Source organism: Notamacropus eugenii, chromosome 1 (assembly GCF_028372415.1).
Source record: "Notamacropus eugenii isolate mMacEug1 chromosome 1, mMacEug1.pri_v2, whole genome shotgun sequence".
Taxonomy (NCBI): domain Eukaryota; kingdom Metazoa; phylum Chordata; class Mammalia; order Diprotodontia; family Macropodidae; genus Notamacropus; species Notamacropus eugenii.
This window is the reverse complement of record NC_092872.1, coordinates 706,902,238-706,922,696: the sequence shown is the minus strand read 5'-3', so window position 1 is coordinate 706,922,696 and position 20,459 is coordinate 706,902,238. Positions and strand designations below refer to the sequence as shown.

At 38.4% G+C, this 20,459-nt stretch overlaps 1 protein-coding gene across 13 annotated transcripts in view; it reads left to right on the top strand.

Moving 5' to 3' along the window:
- Nucleotides 1-20,459, top strand: part of ANKRD11 (ankyrin repeat domain containing 11) — a 376,722-nt gene that overhangs the window by 175,219 nt on the left and 181,044 nt on the right. The gene's annotated exons all lie outside the window — the stretch shown is intronic.

Genomic DNA, 20,459 nt, shown 5'->3' with positions numbered 1-20,459 from the left:
GTAATGGTGGTATTATAAATGCATTTAACCAGGATATAATTGTACAATCTTAGCATCATATGACAATTTGCAAGAAAGATTGATTGAATTTAGGTATATGATAGCTACTGTTAGGTCTTAGGTATCAGTGGGGATATGCTTTTTGAAGGCGTTTGATGCCTGACTCACAGACCTACTACATTGGAGTTCCCAATTCAGCACCCATCTCTTCACTGCCTTAGTTTTATGTAGCGTGAATGTCATAATTTGATATCCCTCCTATCGGTAATTGTGCTCCCAACATCATCTTGAACTCTGAAATTACTCTCTGATCATAACCTTTTATGCTTCCCCCTCTCGCTTTGCCTCACTTCTAAGCTTATTCAACTCACTTTCACTTTTTGTTTCCCCCACCTCTTCTTGTTGTCCCAGTCCAAAACAATTTCTCTAGCCTGGTTTTCTTTCCTTCTTGGTCTTGGTCTAGAGTTGAGTAGTTTAAATCCTTCACTGTCTTTTGCCCTTGAATATCTTACATTTTGCCTTCCCTTCATTGCCATTGCATGGCTTCTCTCTCCTACATTACTCCTTCCTTTAGTCTCTTGCTATGGGGTTAATGAAGGTTGCTGAAGAAAATACACGATAGTGTCAAACTGTTTTCTTTTTGAGTTTCAGTTATCTTTTCAGGTTAGGCAAAATCAACAAGTATTTATGCCAGGCTTGATGTCTGCAAAGAAAACCAAAACCAAAACCAGTCCCTGCTCTCAAGGAGCTCACAGTCTAATTGGGGAAACAGCACGAAAACAATCTCTGCTGGGCTCTCATTATTGCAGGGAAATCTTTTGTTTCTTATCTCCTTAATTATATCATCCTCAATAGGGACTGTTCCAAATCCTCTTCTTTCTTTTCCAGGCCCCCTGTAGCTCCTTTTGTCTTAGCCCTCCAACAGAGGGTCATGCATCTCTCTTTACTGACAAAATAGAGGTCTTGTATTCTTAAAGTTTCCTCATCAATCTTCTCTACTGAAGAACCCCTTTCCATTACTCTCAATTACATATTGACCTCAATGTCAGAGAGGAAGAGGTAGACCTTTATTTGTGCCTGTCCTCTCCAGAATCCTTGGAAAACTTGCCCTTCCCATAATTTTTCCCCATCTCATTCTCAATCTCTATCTACAGTCCCCTTTCTTATTGCCTTACTGACACATCCAAGTCTCCCTCTTCTTTCTTTAAAAGAAAATAAATACAAACCATCGTTTGCTATTGTCATTCACTTTCCTTTTCTCCTCTCTTACCACTGCTAGCTTTGCTAGTTGAGGCTTTCTTCTTTACTTGCCTTGAATATTGTAATAGCACCCTAATTGGTCTTCCTGCCTCAAAGCTTATCTTTCTCCACTTCATCCTACACACAATTGCCAAATTTATCTCCATAAGATATGTTTGACCATATTATTCTCTTGTTAACAAATTTCTATTGCTTGTAGGATAAAATAAAAGTTCCTTTAGTCAGGTGCTGAAAGCCCTCCAAAATCTAGCTTCCTACCCATGTTTCCCAGCTTATTTCATTAACTCTTCTTTATGTTCTCTTTATTACAGCAGAAAAAAGCCTTTCCCTCAACTGAATATTCTATCCCCCTGGTCCCTGCTTTGAAATAAGCTACCTGTCACTCCTGCCCCCAACCCAGTCCCTCCCTGTCTTCCCCTCATTCCTTCTGAGAATCCTTAGCTTGTAGGAAGACTCAGCTTACTTGCCATTTCTGCTGCAGACTTCCCTTACCTCCTTCCATTTCTTGGATTTACTTCTCCTGCTACCCTTTTTGTTTTTAAATCTCTGTGGTAGGATGTAGAATGTCCTCAGCTTCAAGATAGAGACTCCTTATTTTGTCGTATTTGTACAAGGTCTTGGCCATTGCTCCATATTGCACACAGAATAAAGAGTTGTTTGTGGGCAGCATATTTTATGACCTTTGCATGACCTGTTTGAACCTTGTCACATGGAGGGTTAGGACTTTGGGAGAGAGAGGGAGGGAGATAATATGTGTTCATGGTATAAATGAAATGAATTACAAGTCAAATAAGCAAACACTTATTATGTGCCTACTATCTGCCAGGTGCCATGTGCTGGGTAAGGGAAAGGAAGCAAGTACAGGCATTTCCAGAAATGAGAATATATTCTACCTAAAATTTTTCTCAGGGATTTCTAGATCCCCAAAGTTGAAAATTTTGCCCTTTCCATACCATGCTACTTATTTTCAGGCTATTTACTTTCTTTTACCCCTTCCTCCCTTTCCCCCCGCTGGACTAGTGAAAATAAACTCAAGTAAATGTTTTTTTCTTGCCCACAGTCTAGTTTCATATGGATTATAAGCTTCTTAGGGTTAAGAACTGACTTGCTTTTATTTGTATTCCCAGGATTATAGTTACACTGTGCTTAACGCATAGTGAGCATCTCTGTATTGCTTTGTCTCCATATTAGGGATAAAAAACAGTTTTTATTAGTTGACACATTGTCCAATTTAGGAATAAATGTAGAGAAACTTTCAGGTGAGACTCAAAGCACGATAGAGCACAATGGAGTTGGAATTTGAAAAAATAGCAACATATCTGGTGAGAACTATCCGGCATTGTGAGTTTTGTGCATATTCAATAAATGTTAGTAGATGAATTTTAAATAAGAAACATTAATGCTGGTTCTGGCTTTCAATGTTGTTTACATTGCATTTGTAATTGTAATCTTTGGTTTTTGTCCAAAGGGAGCTTTGACCTTTTGTTCAGACCCTCATGAGCTTAGCCCCTGCCAGCTCACCTTGGAAAGCCCCAAGTATTAGGCAAGCTCTATACACTAATGTAAAATATGGGTTTTAAAGTGGACTATGAAATCCTTTGTACAAACACAGTATCTATCACTTCTCAAGGTCTAATGCTATATTTTTGCTAATAGTTTGGAGACTATTTAATCACTAAAATTTAAACTCATCAACTTTTATTCTTGACATTCATATTTTTTTCAGTCAAAAAAAAAATTGACATCCCTCACCTCGGCCCCCCACCAGCGTCCCTGGGCTACCGACTCCCCCAGCTTCCCTGCGTTAGGTCATAAAAGTCATTGTCCTTGGCCTGGTAACACCATTTCTACTTCTTTTTAAATCCTGAAGGAAAATTTTGCAGGCTATTTATTTCAGCAAGTGTATTCCATTATTTGTCTTAGTCTTGAAGCTACCTAACATTCTTTCTCGGTGTCATTGGTTGGTTATGTGACCAATCGTCCATGAACTTCTTCACTCTGACAACCTCCCCTTCCCCCCCAGTTTCTTTATCCATAAGATGATGATAAAGATATTTATAGCATACATGTTACTGGTACAAGTGAGATTGTGTGAAAATTTCTCCCCAGTATTCTTTTTTTTCTTAATAATATATTAAACTCCTCCAATGATTAATTTCAGTGATGAATTCCTCATAAAAAGTTTTTTAAGTTTTGAATTCCAAATTCTATCCCTCTCTCCTTCCCTGAGATGGTAAGCAATCTGATGTAGTTTATACATGTGCAATCATATGAAACCTATTTCCATATTAGTCATTTTGTGGAAGAAAACTTGAACCAAAAAAAAAGAAATGAAAGAAGGAAAGAAAGGGAAAATAGATGCCATTCTCTGAACGTGGATAGCATTTTTTGTTGTGAGTTCTTTGGAATTGTCTTGGATCATCATGTTGCTGAGAATAGCCACGTCATTCACAGCTGTTCATTGTACAATATTGCTGTTAGTTTGTAAGGTGTTCTTCTGGTTCTGCTGACTTTCCTCTCTATCAATTCATGTAAGTATTTCCAAGTTTTTCTGAAAATCATCCTTGTCATTTTTTATAGCACAACAGTATTTCATTACAATCATATACCACAACTTGTTCAACCATTTTTAAATTGATGGACATACCCTCAATTTTCAATTCGTGGCCATGACAAAAAGAGCTGCTATGCATTTTTTTTTCTCGAGTAGACAACTTTCCCCTTTTTTGAAAATTTTTGTCTCTTTCAGACATAGACCTAGTAGTAGTATTGCTGGATCAAAGAGTATGCACAGTTTTATAGCCCTTTGAGCATAGTTCAAATTGTTGTCCAGAAAGGTGGGATCAGTTGTGTGAAATGGTTTTTGCAAACTTCTGCCATCCTTGGAGTTTGAAAGACCTGGATCCCAAACCAGATTTCACACATATTGGCTATGTGACCCTGGTCAAGTCTGATAAGGTCTCAGTTCTTGGAATAGCTCTTAAGAGTAAATAGAAAGAAACAGCAGGGCAATAATATACTTTGAGTAGAAGGAGCTCATTATTGGGCTGAATTAGCACCAGTAGAATCATATTTGGTATTTGATATATAAGTGGCCACTGTTCTTAATGAAAAAAAAACCCCAACTTATTTTGTTATATTATTCTTTGAGTGACTGAAAAAAAGTTGGTTTATTCTTTTTTAGGATATATAATCCCAGTATCTTCTGACATTATGAGGCCAAATTTTCTAATAGTTTTTCCACTTAGAAAAGAATTCATAATGTTAAAATTGTGGGCACAGTGTATTAGATTTATTGGTTTGCTAAAATCATACTGAAGAGGTAGCTAGCTAAACATTTGACTTGAAAGTGAGTCCTGCTGGACTCTGAGACATACTTGTAGTTGTTGTTTGACTTTGGGCCAAGTCTCTTTCCCTCAGAGTACCTTAGGCAAGTTGGCGAGTTGAGTTGCCAGTGGAACAGAAACAAAAACTCTTTCTGGGCTGTGTTTCAGGTTGAATGCACTGCTGGAAGTTCCTGCAAACTCTCTTGTGTTTCTAATGTGTACCAGATCTAAACCCCTGCCTACAAGAGCATATATGCTAAATACATGACACACTGGCCCCTAGGCAACTGAAAATCTGTGTGATGCATAGGTCAGATTCCTTTTTAGTGTACCCTCATATGATGAAAAGATTTTTAAGTTGTAGATAATTTTATGTTGAATATTTCAAATTCCCCTACAGTAAGAAGTGGAGAGATAAAAGGAGATGAATTATGGATATAGATAAATATACCTAGGTTTAATTTTGGGTAGAGTATCTAAGTTGTTTCTCCCCCAGTTCAACCCCAGGAGTTGGGGTGAGCCTTGTACACACCTTGTTTTGACTGGGTTTGTGAGTGTGTGCGTGTGCGTGTGTGCATGTGAGAGTGTGTGTGCGTGCGCGTGCATGCGAGTGTGTGTGTGTGTGTGTGTGTGTGTGTAAGCATTCATCAAGTAGGCAGCCTGAAAGAGCACTCTAACCTCCCTAGTAAACCAGGATTCTAGTGTTAGTTTCCATTGACTTGTGAATATTACTATTTTAATCTCTGAAGGTATAGTTGGCATATTCTAGTTCTGATTACTTTTCAGTAAGAGGGATATATTTCAGGGAGTTTGTAAAAGGAAAGAAGAAGGGTGCTTACTGGAAAATCAGGGGAGGCAGTCTGGTTACAAGAGCAGTATTAGAAATGGAGTGGTTAAGAGCACTTAAGGATGGGTAGGTGCGAGTCAATGAGACCAGAGGTTGAGGGTTTGGAGAAGCAGAGTTTTTACAGTCTGAGGAGCCCTTGTGTTTCACGGTCTTAAAGCTTCCAGTCAGTGCTTTGTTATACCAAAAAGAGAATTTTTGAGTCATTATAGGTTTTTGAAGGAAGGCCTGCATAGTTTAGTGAGTTGAAATAGATGATTTTAGCTGAAATGTGTGAGCTTGATTCTAGTGGAGTAATGAGACAGGAGAAGGAGCTAGCAGCGGAGTTGGAGGGTTTAGAAAACAATTGCTTCCCTCAGTTTGCTTACCACCGAGTTCCACACACAGATGAAATCTAGGCCCAGGAAGCTCCTACAGCAGGGATGTGACTGAGTGATGTGAGAGGAGCCGGAATTGGGAACATACAAGATAGGGAGACTAAGGAGGCGTCCTAACTGTGAGGAAATCGTTAGTAGGCTTAACATGACATGAAGTGCCAGCAGCAAATGAAGCCACGATTCCATCTAAGTCAAAATTAAGCAGGTGGCACCGAGGTAAGGAGGAAAATATATGTGGGGAGTTGACGCAGTGTGCGAGTCACACAGAACTCGAGACTTTCGGCTTTTTCCTTATGTGACTAGTGTGATTGACTACGGTATTTGTCTTATTTAAACCATTACCTCCTATTTCCCATAAGCAGGTACTAATATTAATATGCACATGTTACATTACATGAATCACTAAAAAAACTCCACCAGAAACCCCTTGCCCTCTAGTGTAGAGAGGAAAAGGAAAATATTTCCCCAAGTTGTTTAAGTGTGTATCAGAAATTCTGTCCTGGGTCCATTGCTTTAATGTCACATATAAGAACTCCAAGTCATAACATTGTCATCCCTCTTTTCATGTTGAAATAGTGTTTTATATGAAAAGAAAAATTAAATACTGGAAAACAACAATATTGATTGTAGGTAACTGAGGTAGACTTGGTCTTGTTTTCTCTTAAGTGTTTTAGGAAATAGTGTATTCTTTCCTACTTTTCAATAATGTAAAACTTAAAATACCATTGCTTAAAACAACATATCTGCTATGGGTTTTTAAAAATTGTATTAATGGTTTTTGTATTTGGTGTTTTAGTTTGTAGTTTTTGCTGGGTAATTTGTAGAATGCTGCTCTGTTTCTTATTCTGAATCATTTAGTGATTATAATTTTGTCTAAAATTTCACATCTAATGTTACTGGACTCATATGTGCTAGGATTGCTTAAAAGTGGCTAAGTATTCCATCTCCAGGTTGTAATGTGTGAGGAGGGAGAGAGAGGAACAGCAGCATTAGCGGATGTAGAAGTAGCTGAAATGAGAAGCTTTTGTGCCATTAATAACAGTTCTGGCTGCCAGCCAAGCTCAGAGTGTGGGATTAGCCTGTACAATCAACACTGCAGGATCCAAACAAGGAGGCAGGAACAGCGAGGTCACACTGCTGCCATCTGCGGTGCTGCAGTGGTGGGAGGGAAGTGGGGAGGACCAGGAGAAATGGGCTGGCTGCGGTCACAGATCAGCCCCTTCGGAGATTTCCAGTGTGATAGCTGTATTTAAAGAGGAAAATGGCTTCCACAGGCTTGTGGGTGACTTAGCAAAAAGAACCAAGAAAGTAACATTATTAAAAATTATAATTTAAATGAGAGATACACATTTGCACAGCTCATTAGAATTCTGCTTTTGTCTGGGGGTGGAATTTTATGTTAAAATATACATTAAACAAGATAAGTGATTTTGCTTCTGCTTTTCTTTTTTGTGTTTGTAGAGGTCTTTTGAATAGCATGTTAATAAAAACATCTTGGAATTAATTCCAAGATAGAGGTGATCCTTGTTCAATAAGTAGTTTCATTGTTAATACAGTTGTTTAGAAGGAATTTATTGAATGTGAATATTTTTGATTCTGTATCTGCAAGTGAGGTTTTGGGTGAGATGACCATTTTATTCCCCAGTCTGAGCTGATTTCCAAATAATCAATTGGCTCTTTCTTATACAGTGAGTTGAGATAATGTAATTTTTTTTGGCTAGTGAAATTTTGCATGGAATTAATGTTGGATGGGAAAATAAATTACAATATCAGAAAGCCTATTAGTACTTCATACCTATAGTAGTTAAGTGTAATAATTTCTTATATTTTATTTAAACTTTGGTAGCATTATAATAAAGAAGTTTATGAAAGAAACAGCAAAATGTAGTGATTCTCTCCCTCTCTACACTCTCTCTCTCTCTCTCTCTCTCTCTCTCTCTCTCATATTGAATTAAGCTTTTTATTATGCTACCAGAAGGGTCACCTTCTAGAAATGAAAATAACAATCATGATTCTTGAGCATTCTTAAAAGTGAGGTATTGAAATATATTCAGAGGGAAACAGTGTCCCACTGGTCTCTGAGAAAGTTTTCCAGTATTTGCTAAAAATATCCTTGTCTGCAACAACTCAGGCATCTTTTTGTCCAACTGCTTTTGAATTCCTTAAAGTTTGATGGATGGCAGGAAACCTGTTTTCTCAAAAGTTAAAATTGCAATTATTTTTAAAGGGAACAAACGTGTCCACATTTGTGTTTTGTTTTTGTATTTTTAGATTTTCATTGTTTGGGCCCTCTTTTCCTTTTGACTTTCTTTGGCTGCACTTTGTTCCATTTAGATACATATCTTATTTGTACACGAACCTGGTGGGTCCAATTGAGACCTGTATAGAAAATCACTATTAGAGTACACCTTTAGTCCTACTTCTTCAGAAGTGACCAAATTGTGTTGAGAGTCTTGGTAGAAATGGAGCTTAACATAGTAGTCAGTGTTAATCATGGTGTTTGATGACATCCTGATAGCTCACTGTATGACATTTGGAGCTTTTGGAGATTATATCGGTAACCTGTCAGTTTCTCTTTCAAGAAAATTTGTTTTGGAAAAAAAAAGTATCTAAAACATTTTGCTGTAATGGAGGCAAAGCATGTGAAATTTCCTGTACTTCTTCTCACACCCCCACAGACTCTGACACCCCATTGCTGTGTAAACAGAGCTTCCGATGTCTATTGTTTTGTGATCCTATAAGAGGAAGAAAATGAGGTTGTTGACATTGCACAGCCCTTCCTCACTCAAATCAAAATGAACTTCAAGTTATGTTATCATCTTGATGTCATGGTCCTCTTTGAGAATGAAGGATAAACACAACAAAGAGAAAGGGACATTGGCTTATATGACTCACAAGATCACTTATCAAAGGTTCAGATTAGTGATACTAATAAATCACCTTTGTTCCCCAATACTGCCTTCCTTCCCCTCTCCATTCCAGATTATTATCCCTTATATCTTTTACAGAGAATAAAAAGAATTCAGCCAAACCAACCAACATGTCCGCTAACTCCAATAACATGTGCAGTGTTCTAGTATCTTTTTTGCAAAGATAGGAAGATGTGTTCCCTTCTCTTTTAGTGCAAGCTTGGTCACTGTGATTTTTCAGAATTTGGTTTCACTTTTTGCTATTCATGGTCTTGGTTCATTTTTTGCGTCAGTTAATAGGTCTTCTCATGTGTCTCTGTATTCATCATATTAATTTCTTACAACAAAGTAATATTCCATTATGTCCTTGTAACACAATTTGTTCAGTTGTTCCCCAGTGGAGGGACATATTCCTTGTTTCTATTTCTTTTGTGCTATAAAAAGCACTGTCTTAAACATTTTTGGTATACGTGGATCCTCCTTTTACCCCAATCATTGATTTCCTGGGGCTATATACCTAGCATTGGAATAAAAATATATGAATATTTTAATCATTTTATTAATGTAATTCCACTTTCCTTTCCAGAATGGGTAAAACATAGGTTATTATTTTTAAAATTAGTACTGTGATGAATAAAATAGAGCACGCTGAATTGAACATTTGATGAAAACACAACTGACAGAAAGGGAGGAGGATTGATTTTTCAGTACTAAGTAGTCTGCACATGTTTCCATCTACATGCAGGGTGGTAACCTGACTTATTTTGAGACAAAGGAATCTATACTTGAAACTGAAAGGGAGGTGTTGTGATTAATGAATGAGACAGCAGGAGATACAGGTAGAGTTTTGCTAGAGTTGTGGAGTGAGTAGCCACCCCTGATGTTTTTCTGACTTGGAAAATAATCTTGTTTTCCCCCCATAGAAAGTGTCCAGGAGTCTTACTCTCATTTCAGTTTTGTGATAAAAGTTTGAGTGTGTATAAAAAATCTTGCAAATGAAAGAGTTCTGCATGATGCTCTTTTTGAAGTATTTGGGAATCCTTTCCTTTACTACAGGCTTGACATTATAGTATTGGGGCAAGTCATTCATCCTTTCTCTGCTTCAGATCTCTCATGCTTAGAATGTCCTTTCTCCTCTCTGCATCTCAGAATATCTTATTTACTTGAAAAGTTAGCTTAAGTGCCACCTTCTACATTGATTCCTCAGCTTCTAGAGTGTGCCCCCTGTCCCTCAGTCTCTCTGTTGTTGTATTCCCAGATGCAGTAACAGTGTCTAGCACGTGAGAGGTCCTAATTGGAAGAATGTAACCAATATCTTCAGGAGTGACCTATGTGAGAAGTTAGGTTTTCCCTTAAAAATCCACTAGAAGACCTTGGTTTTATAATGGAAGTAGCTCATGCAGTTATTTCAGCAAAGGTTTTGTAAAAGAAGTCATCTAATTTCCCTGTCTATGAAATGATTTTACCCCAGGGGTTTTTTGGATTTTAATTGCACAAGAAGCTTTGTAATCACCAGTGAATTTTAAACCTAGATTTACCATATTTATAGTTAAATCTTCAAGTTCTTGGGGGTGGGTTATTTCATGACTTGTAGCAGGAGGAACACAGACTCTTTCTCCCCTCCCCCCATCTTTTTGGGGGAATAAATGCAATGAAATATGGAAGCCCTTATCTTCTTTAGCTTTTGCCAAAATACTTTCTCATCTCTTTTCTCCCCACATAAACATAACTGAAAAACTTATCTTTAATTTTTATTCCTTTCAGTACTCCCAGAGTAAAGAGTTGCTAGATTTGGCAGAGCAAATCATTTTCCAGTACTGTCAGTCTTACATATGGATATGCTTCAGTTCACTGAATTGTTCCCTTAAAAATTCTAATATTAAATGGAGCTGTGTCTGTATATGTCTTAACAGAGAAATATACCTGTGATTTCATTGATGTAGGGATCTTTGGATTATCCAAGAAATTTTCTTTCTTAAGAAGTCAAGTCTATTTCACAAGCATTTATTTAGTGCTTCCTTTGTGCTGGCCATTATGCTAAATGCAAGTACAAGCCTAATCCATCTGCACATTGAATTCTGAGGAAAGTGCTTGAGTAGAGTACGGCAGTCCTGACCTGTAGTTGGGTAAAGTCTCTTCCACGTTCCCCACTCACTCTGGTACCTAGGAAGTAACTTCAGGGAGCAGGAGGAGAGGCACATCGAAGGAGAAAAGAAACAAGGCTGAGAGACACCAGGATCTGACACTCTAATAGGGGAGGGGGAGTGGCTGGCCTGGGAGTCTTTGCGGGAGGAAGGGAAGGCTGCTGCAGGGGCCAGGATTCTTCCAGGATGTGGAGGTCCCAAGAAATAGTCATTTCAAACAGACTTCTTTATCTGTCCCAGGGGAGGGACAGAAATGCTTTCTGACCTTCTTGGCTTTCTTTCATTTTAACATAACATAAAGAATAAATTGTTTTTATCCTCACTTTTTGGGGTTGGCTGGGATATAGGAATCTTAACATTTACTATATTTAAGAATAATTATATGGATTTGAGTGAAGTACTGGGGAAATATAATTTAGGACACTGGGTAACCTTAATGGTCAAGGACCTAAAAAGAATCTATGTGGGTTCCTAAAACAGGTTTGTAGGCAAAGGAATATTGTTGAAAATGCAATTCAATACTGGTATAGATATTTTAGACTAAATATTATTCACTACTATGGAATACATCTTTTTGACTGACAAGAGTTGTGTTAGTGGATTTTGAATTGATAGAACCTGCTTATAAGGTAATATTAGATTTAAGATTTAAGTCAGTAGGATTTTATAGGATCTGGGAAAGGAGCAGCTTGGTTTATTGGATGTAATCATTATTTCAGATGCTGTGCTTTCTTTTCTTTTTAGTTTTTAATGTGCTCTGGGAAATGGTCACTCACTCATTCAGAAGGATAAGAATATATATTTAGTAAGCTGAAAAGACAGCTGATTTTATTCTCTACTAGTCAGTACAAGTTTTAGTTTGCACATCCACTATCTCTTCCTTCTTGATTTATTGTGAATTTTAATGGCTTTTATTTTTAACTTAAAGGTATAATGTTGGTAGTAGTATTTTGAAATACAATTCTAGAATTTAGTTATATTTAAAATTTTTCTAATATGCATGTAAAAAAAGGTTCTAAAATTCAGAAACATGTGAAAGTTTCTTTAAATAAGTTGTTGAGAGCACCCAGAGTCCTATGTGAGGGTACCAGCATCTGTTATTGTAGGAGGTTTATTATGGTGGTGCTGCTTTAAGAACAATACAAGGATCTTCAGAAGAGAATACCATTCAACTTTCCGCTTATGGTGTGCCTGTCATTAGGCCTTGGGGAAATATGAAATTGGGTCATGTTAGAGATTTAATACCATTTGTATGTTATGTTTCAGTCTAAATTCATTATGCTCTAGTTTATTAGCACACCCTTGGAAAAAGGGGAATTCCTTTGGTCTGAGAAAAATAGCCTTTGCATCTATATAAGCAGTCTAGCTTAATGGAAGGATACTATTCAAGGTGAAAAATAAAATAAAATAAAATTTGCAGCTGTCAGGGCAGAATAGATTTTTAAAAGGGAAATTAAAGCCTTGAGTTTCTATTGAAATGACTTGAAAGACTTCCTGGTTTCTTTTTCCCTACTCTCTGCACTGCCTATCTCTTCTTTCCAATCTTGAGAGATAAACAGAATGAAATCATTACACATACACAGACACACCCCCACCCCCAGCCCCACACCTACCCCAACCCCATTCACTATTATTGAGCATTGGGTCAGCTAGGTGGTGCTGTGGATGGAGCACCAGTGCAAGAGTCAGGAGGATCTGAGTCAAATCTCACCTCAGACACTTGACACTCACTAGCTGTGTGACCTGGGGCAAGTCACTTAACCCAGTTGCCTCATCCTGAGTCATCTCCAGTCATCCTGATGAATATCTGGTCACTGGATTCAGATGGCTCTGGAGGAGAAGTGAGGGTGGTGACCTGCACAGCCCTCCCTCACTCAAAACCAAGTCAAGTGCAAGTCATGTCATTATTTCTCTGATGGCATGGTTTTCTTCGGCAACAAAGGACGAACACACAAACTTTTAATCCCATAATAACTGAAAGTATTGTTGGTAGAAATATAGCTTATGTCACTCACTGCCCCTCCTTTTCTAACATGTAACTTCTCTAAGTAACTTGTGCTAGATGTACACTCACTTGATGTTCTGAGCAGGCCACGACAGGCCAGGCCGGTGCTGCAGCCTTAGGCTCCTGTGTTTTTATTGTCACACAGATGCCTTAGAGTGGGATGTCTTACCTCGTTGCCTAAAACAGGTAAAAATTTTATGCTGAATGCAGAGAAGGAAAATAAGGTGAAGAAGAGGGGCAAAAGAAACTGGTAGGAAAAATACAAAGGAAGGAAAAGGCTATTGAAGGTGATGAGAGGGGAACGATTCAAAGTGGGGGCCACATCTAATGGACTATAATTTATATAAATAGCCAACATACAAAGAATCCTGAGGGATCTAGACACAATTTACTTTCTAGCTGAATCCTACCTAGTACCTACCATAATAAAGACATAATGCTTGCTCTTTCATTTCATTATTATGATGTAAATGTAAAGTATTTCCAAATTGATTTATCTAAGATTGAGGTTCGTTGAAATCCCACTTATATGTTACCATTTTTAAAACAGTGGGGAAAGCTGATTAGTTTTGATAGAGAAGGGTAAACTTTGTTTTCTTAGAGAGAGCAGCAGTATTATAATTGTACTCATACTGAAATGTTAGAAAGAAAATGCTTGTTTCAAAGATGAGGATGCTTATTTGCATGGGAAACACTCTCATTTTCACACTAAGAGACTATTATAATATATTGTGTTTAAATCTTGAAATCCTTTGCTTTAGTGCACCAAAAATGGCTGGCTGTTGATCCTATTACAGGATATTGTTACATCCTTTGATTAACAAAATCAGGCTTAACTAGCCCTGGTTTTGTTGAAATTGCACTGTTATATAATGTAGATGCAATTCTTACCTACTCTTTTTCTGTTTACTTCCCCTCATGCTTCTCCCCCTCTTCATCTTTTTAAACAAATGCATGAAATATACTTCCCCCAGGATTACAATAAGGATAGTAGGTTTTCTGCAGTCTTTTATTGCAGAGGCTCTGGAGTGTAAAAATCCAATTAAGTCTCTTAAAAATAAGAATCTGGCTGCACAATTGTTGTTTGATTATCAAAGGATGTAAGGAAGTAGGGAGAGGGAAAGGATTTTGTACTACACTCCCTTGGTTTTCTGTAGTCTACCTTAAAGATTCAGCTCTCTATAGACAACAGATTCTATTTAGCTATTTTTTGCTAAAGACAAAACAAAACACTTCCTTGGATGTTTAGGTCAGTGTGATAAGTTAGCTTACCTCCTCTGAAATAAGTAAATAGGATCTGCATTCATAAGATCAGTTTTGGAATTGATTTGTTAATATCTTAAGTGTTAGTATTCCAGCATTGGTATTAATTGACCTTCACACAATGCAGGTAAGGGTTTATGAAAATCTGGGTAATAGAGGTAATAAAATGTATTTATGGAATTCTTGAAGACTGTTTTGAATACTCCCAAGTCAAGAGAGATGTAGTGAAGGTCTTTTGCCCTGTAACTTCCTATAATTGTTGTCAGCCATAAACCTGGCAAAGGAAAGTAAGTACAATTCTGCTGAAATCACGTCACTGTCTTACCATTACTTCACAGCCTCCAGTTTCTGGCTTCCTAAAGACTTTTATCTGAAGCTGGAGACTATTTTGGTGAAAATATTTTAAAATAATTTGTTTCCTTATTACTATCTAGAGTATCCCATCATTCTCCCAATCACTCAGGCTTACAATCTCAGTGTCATCCCATACTTCTTGTGGTCACTCAACCTACATATCCAATCTGTTGAGAAATCTTTTGTCTATCTTAACATCTTTCATGTATATTACCTTTTTTTCACACTGCTACACCTTAGTTGAGGCCCTTTTCCTTGGGGAGATTATTGCAATTGCCTTCTAACTGATTTTCTCTATTTCCATCTTCATTAAGTTGACAAGGTAATTTATTCAATTTTTTTTTGTTTTAAAAAGCTTATCCACCCACCTGCACTCATTTTGGGTTTCTCTGGGAAACTTAACTGTTGACCCCAGGAAACTTAGTGTTGAGAAATCTCATCACTTTGTAGGATCCGTTCAGCCTTGTATCCTGATTCCTCATCTCTGGCCACCTGCCCTTTGGAGAATGGAACCATAAACTCCTTTGTAGGAGAGGCAGCTCCTGAGATATCTCATTAGTCCTACCTGCCGGCTCAGTTTTGGACTTCTTGGGCTTCTCCACCATACCCTTGCCTTCTCCCTTTTCTCAGCTTTTTCTCTTCTTTTTCTCTATTAGATTGCAAGTCCCTTGAGGTCAGAGGTTCTCTTTTTCATATTTCTATCCCCAATGTTTATTGATTGAACTTCAGTGTCTCCCTGTTGTTGCTGTTTGTCCTTTGTTCTCAGAGAGAACCATGACACCAGGAACATGATGCCATGACTTGTAAGTGAATTGAATTTAATTGAGGGAGGGTTGTGCAAAGTCACCAGCCTCACTTCTCTGCTGGAGCCATCTGGGTCCAGTGGCAAGATACAGATCAGGACAACTGGAGATGGCATCTGTTTTCCTGTTACCTCTAGGACAAAATACATTATTTTCCATTTAAAATTTGGATTCCTTTGCCTCCTTCTAACCTTTCTAGGTTGCTTATACTTTACTGTCTTCTATATTCTCTACAGTGTAGCTTTAGTAGCCTTTTCACAATTCCTTCAAACACTCACACCCCTCTTCTGTGCCTACATTCATCTCCTCTTAGTTTCTCTGGCTTTCTTAAAGATTCAGCTTTGAATTTTGTGTACTGCTGTAAAGAGAATTAGGAAGGAACTAAAATAAGGGAAGGCTCGTTCACATGACTAATACCTGTCATAAGGGGGCAGCTAGGTGGTGCAGTGGATAGAGCACCAGTGCAGGAGTCAGGAGGACCTGAGTTCAGAGGACCTCACTTCAGACACTTGACACTCACTAGCTGCCTGACTTTGGGCAAGTCACTTAACCCCAATTGTCTCATCCTGGGTCATCTCCAGTTATCCTGAGGAATATATGGTCCCTGGATTCAGATGGCTCTGGAAGAGAAATGAGACTTAGCCCTTCCTCACTCAAAACCAAGTCAAGTGCAGGTCATGTCATCATTTCTCTGATGGCATGGTGTACTTCTGCAATGAAGGACGAACAAAACAGCTCAAATTCCAGCTTTTATGATGAGACCTTTCCAACTCTAGTCCCTTGGCTGTGCTCTCCTTTCCCTTCCCTGCAGTTTTCCCCTTTCTTAAAGTAAGAATTTTAGAACTGGAAGGGATCTTAAAAGTTGACCCTTACTATAAATTGAACTGAAAATTTCTTTATAAACATCATCTTTGAACACTTGCTTTCCAGCTAGCTGAATTCTTGTGTAGATGCTCCCCTTATATCACTGTAGCTCCATTAGTAAGTGATATGGAATAGATAGACTTATCTTCTTAAACTGAAAATTAAAAAAAAAGGGGGGGGAATGAATCAGCAAAGTCAGTAAATATATATCCTCTCCACCTCCTCCAACGTTATATATACAGTGTTCTACATCCATAGGTACCCCAGAATATCCATGAGAGTTGGGAGGTGGGGTGGGAAGGAAGGAACAGGAAGTTTCTTCTCATTCTGCTTCTTTGAGACCAAACTGGTTCTTTATAATTTTGAAACATTACATTTTGTTTTGTGATTGCTGTTCTTTCCATTTATGTTGATGTCATTTTGTATATTATTGTCTCTGCTTACTTAACTTTGCACCGGTTATTGCTTTTCATTGCTTCTTTGTATATATAACATTCTTCAACAGTATGGAGCTATTACCTAAAGCTGGTGGTATGGTATTGGATGTAAGTATTTATGTATGCTCTCCATTTTATATGCCCTTGTGGTTTTCTTGCATTTGGGGATTTGTGCCATCTGCACCGAAGCATTTTTAAAAGGTAATGTTGTTATTTCTGATATTTTTGTACTGTATCTTGTCCCTTGAGGTACCAGAATAGGAAGGCACCCTCCATTTGCAGTTATTTCTCATTTATGATGGTTTCTTGGAAGGCTAGAATGCAGCCAGATTTTGCCCTGTTTCTTGGGAGTGCTGACTCAAACCATGATATCAGTATTAGAATGGACCTTGAAGTTGCAGAGTATCAGATTGACCTTCCTCAAGCTTCCATGACTCCTAGGAGAATCTAACTGAGAAAGGTCAGCCACAGAGTAGGTAGGAAAGGTGTTTATATTTGAACAAAGAGCAATTAATTACGTGTTACAATTTTAACTTTAAGTTTCTATTAATGTGTATTATATGATATAGGACATCTGTTTTGTCACATATAGAAATCATATTTGTGTCTCACTATGTAATTTGCAAAGTACTCTTGCAATTTCATTTTCATGATGGTACCATAAAATGGGTGTTTCAAATTACTGTTCTCATTTGAGGAGAGAAGATATTGCTCTCGCTCTCGCTCTCGCTCTCGCTCTCTCTCGCTCTCTCTCTCTCTCTCTCTCTCTCTCTCGCTCTCTCTCTCTCTCTCTCTCTCACACACACACACACACACACACACACACACACACGCACACACTAAGGAGGACCTTGGATCATATTTTGGGACTGGAAGAGGCCTTTTATTGTTTCTCAATTGTTTTTCACTCTTTTCTGACTCTTCATGATCCCATTTGGGGTTTTCTTGGCAAAGATACTGGTGTGGTTTGCCATTTCCTTCTCCAGCTCATTTTATAGATGAGGAATTGAGGCAAACTCAGTGGAATGACTCACCCAGGATCACACAGCTAGGAAGTGCCTGAGGTTAAATTTTAACTCACAAAGATGAGTCTCCCTGACTCCAGGCCTGACATTCTATGCACTGTGGTGCCACCTTAGCTTCCCTGGAAGAAGTTTTAGAAGCTATCAAATCCAGCCCTCTCAGTTTATTGATGAGTTAGTTAAGATGAAGGCATTTAGTCATGATCATATGTGAATGCCAAAGCCCAGTATTCAAAGTCAGGACCTCTGACCTCATAGCTATTTTCTCCTGAATCAAGCTACCTTCCCACTGTGGAGGAAATGGAAGAGAGAAATTTAATGCAGTATTTTCCTACATAAGAGCATAAACCTCAAGCTGGAAGAAATTTCAGAAGCCATCTTGTCTGAAGCCCTCATTTTAAAAGTGATGAAAACGAACCCCAGGGTGGGTGTCAGTCATTAAATAAGCACTTATTAAATGCTTGCTCTGTGCCAGGCACTATGCTAAGCATGAGAATATAAAAAATGGTAAAAGATGGCCTTTGCTTTCCTGGAGCTTCTGGCATGATGAGGGAGATAACACGTAAACCGCTGTAAGTATACTTATAAATAAGTAAGGCTTATTTATACAAATACAATGTATACTGGATACAAATTGTAGAAAATTTCAGAGAGAAGGCACTGCAATTAAGTGCAACAAGGAAAGTCTTCTTTTAGAAGGTATGATTTTAGCTGGGACTTGGAAGAAAGCCAGGGAAGCCAGGAGTTGGAGATGGATATCCAGTGAAGATTCCTGGAGACAGGAGATTCAGTGACTTTTTCAAGGAATAGCAAAGAGGGCGGTGTTACTGCTTCAAAAGGGTTCTTTTGGGGGAGAAGGTATAAGATGTAAGATGACAAAATGTGGGGGGATGGTGGCAGGTTATGGAAGCCTTTTGACATCTAATTGGATTTTTTTTTTTTTAGTTTGGTCTTGGAGGTGATAGGGAGCCACTTGTTCATTAGACAGGGGTGGGAATGGTCAGATCTGGGATTATTTTGTCAATTGAGTGGATAGATTGGAGTTGGGAGAGTTTTGGCTGGCAGACCAACTAACAGACAGTTGCACTGAGCCACTCGGGAGGTGATGAGGAGTCTGCACCAGGGGAGTAGCAGTGACAAAGGAGAGAAGTTTTTTCAACAGGATTCAGCACTGCATTAGAGATGAGAGGGTGAAGCATCTAGGAGGGTCAGTCATGAGCCTAGGAAACTGGAGGGAGTGGTGGTGCCCTCAGCAGTCATGGAAAAGTTAGGAAGAGGGGAGGGTTTGTGGGGGGAAATGTGTTCAATTTGGAAGATTTTATTGAGTTTAATCTGTCTGTTGGAAGTTCAGTTTGAGATGTCCAGTTAGGAGTTAGAGATGTGAGACTGGAGGTCAACAGAGAGATTAGGACTGAGGTTATGTACATTTGAAACTCAGTAGTATAGAGATGATAATTCAGGGCTGGTGCTTGGAGGTGAAGAAATGGTATTATTCCTTATCACTGTTCTTAAGGCATAGAGGTATTAAACTTCAGAGACAGGATTTGAACCTAAGTTTTCTTATTGTAGAAGCTAATGCCCTTTCTTCTGGCTTAAGAAGGCCTCTGATGAGACTGGTATTAGTAACCTAGATAATGATAATGATGGCAGTTAAGAACAGAGGAATTATCAGATACACATGTCTACATGTATATATAAATGTATCAGCACGTGTATATTTAAGGTGTATAATGCATATGGGCAACTAGGTCATGCAATGGATAGAACATTGGGCCTGGAGTCAGGAAGACTTATCTTCCCAAGTTCAAATCTGGCTTCAGACACTCACTAGCTATATGGCCCTGGGCAAGTCACTTAACCCTGTTTGTTCCTTATCCCTAAATGACCTGGAGAAAGAAATGGCAAACCACTTCAGTATCTTTGCCAAGAAGACCCCAAATGGAGTCAGGAAGAGTTAGACACAACTGATATGACATCAACAATAACATTACTCACATGTATGTACACATGTATATGTATAGGATATGTATATGTTTATCTCACTTAATATTTTTAAAATAATCCTAATTATCCTGAGAAATACTTAGATAGTTGTTATGTGTCCTTTGTTCTCAAAGAGGACCAGTGATATCAAGAGGGTGATGTCTTGACTTGCAAGTGAATTGGATTTACGTGAAGCATTGCTGTGCAGTCATCACCCTCACTCTCTCCTCCAGAATCATCAGAGCCTAATGGCAAGACATAGGTCAGGACAACTGGCCATGGGCTCATGGCTCTGGATCCAGTGGGAGACCCTGGCCTTTTTAAGCTAAGGTTTTTCACAGGTCTCATTTTGTCTGAGGCAACACCTATTCAGTGCTTAGAGGCTAGGTAAGAATTGAGGCAAAAGATGGCCTAGTTTGAATTGCCAAAAGAATGATTCAGGCTGGGGAAGAATTTCTGAGTTTCTGGTCAGAACAGAAACACTTGCTATTTACATTCACTCTGAGCCATCAAAAACCTAAACATTGAGTAAGTGAGGCTTGTTATTCAGCAGTCAGTGAGAGCTAGAGTAATTTGGGTTTAAAGGCATAGTTAAGTTACTCCATTTGAATCCCAGTGGGCTTTATCAAAGCCTAGTTTACCAGAGCTATATTTGTAGAAGTCATGAATGAAAACTACATGACACAAATGGTGGAGTGCTTAGATGGTAGAAGTGCAACATTTTCCTCTAGTAATTACTCACCCCACCTGTCTAGTCACATGCCAAATCTTATTTCTCCTTCACCTTCTATCTTCTTTCTTTATTGGGCCCTAGTTCAGGTCTTTTAACTCCTTTCTGAATTGTTTATCCTTCTTTAAGTCTATCCTC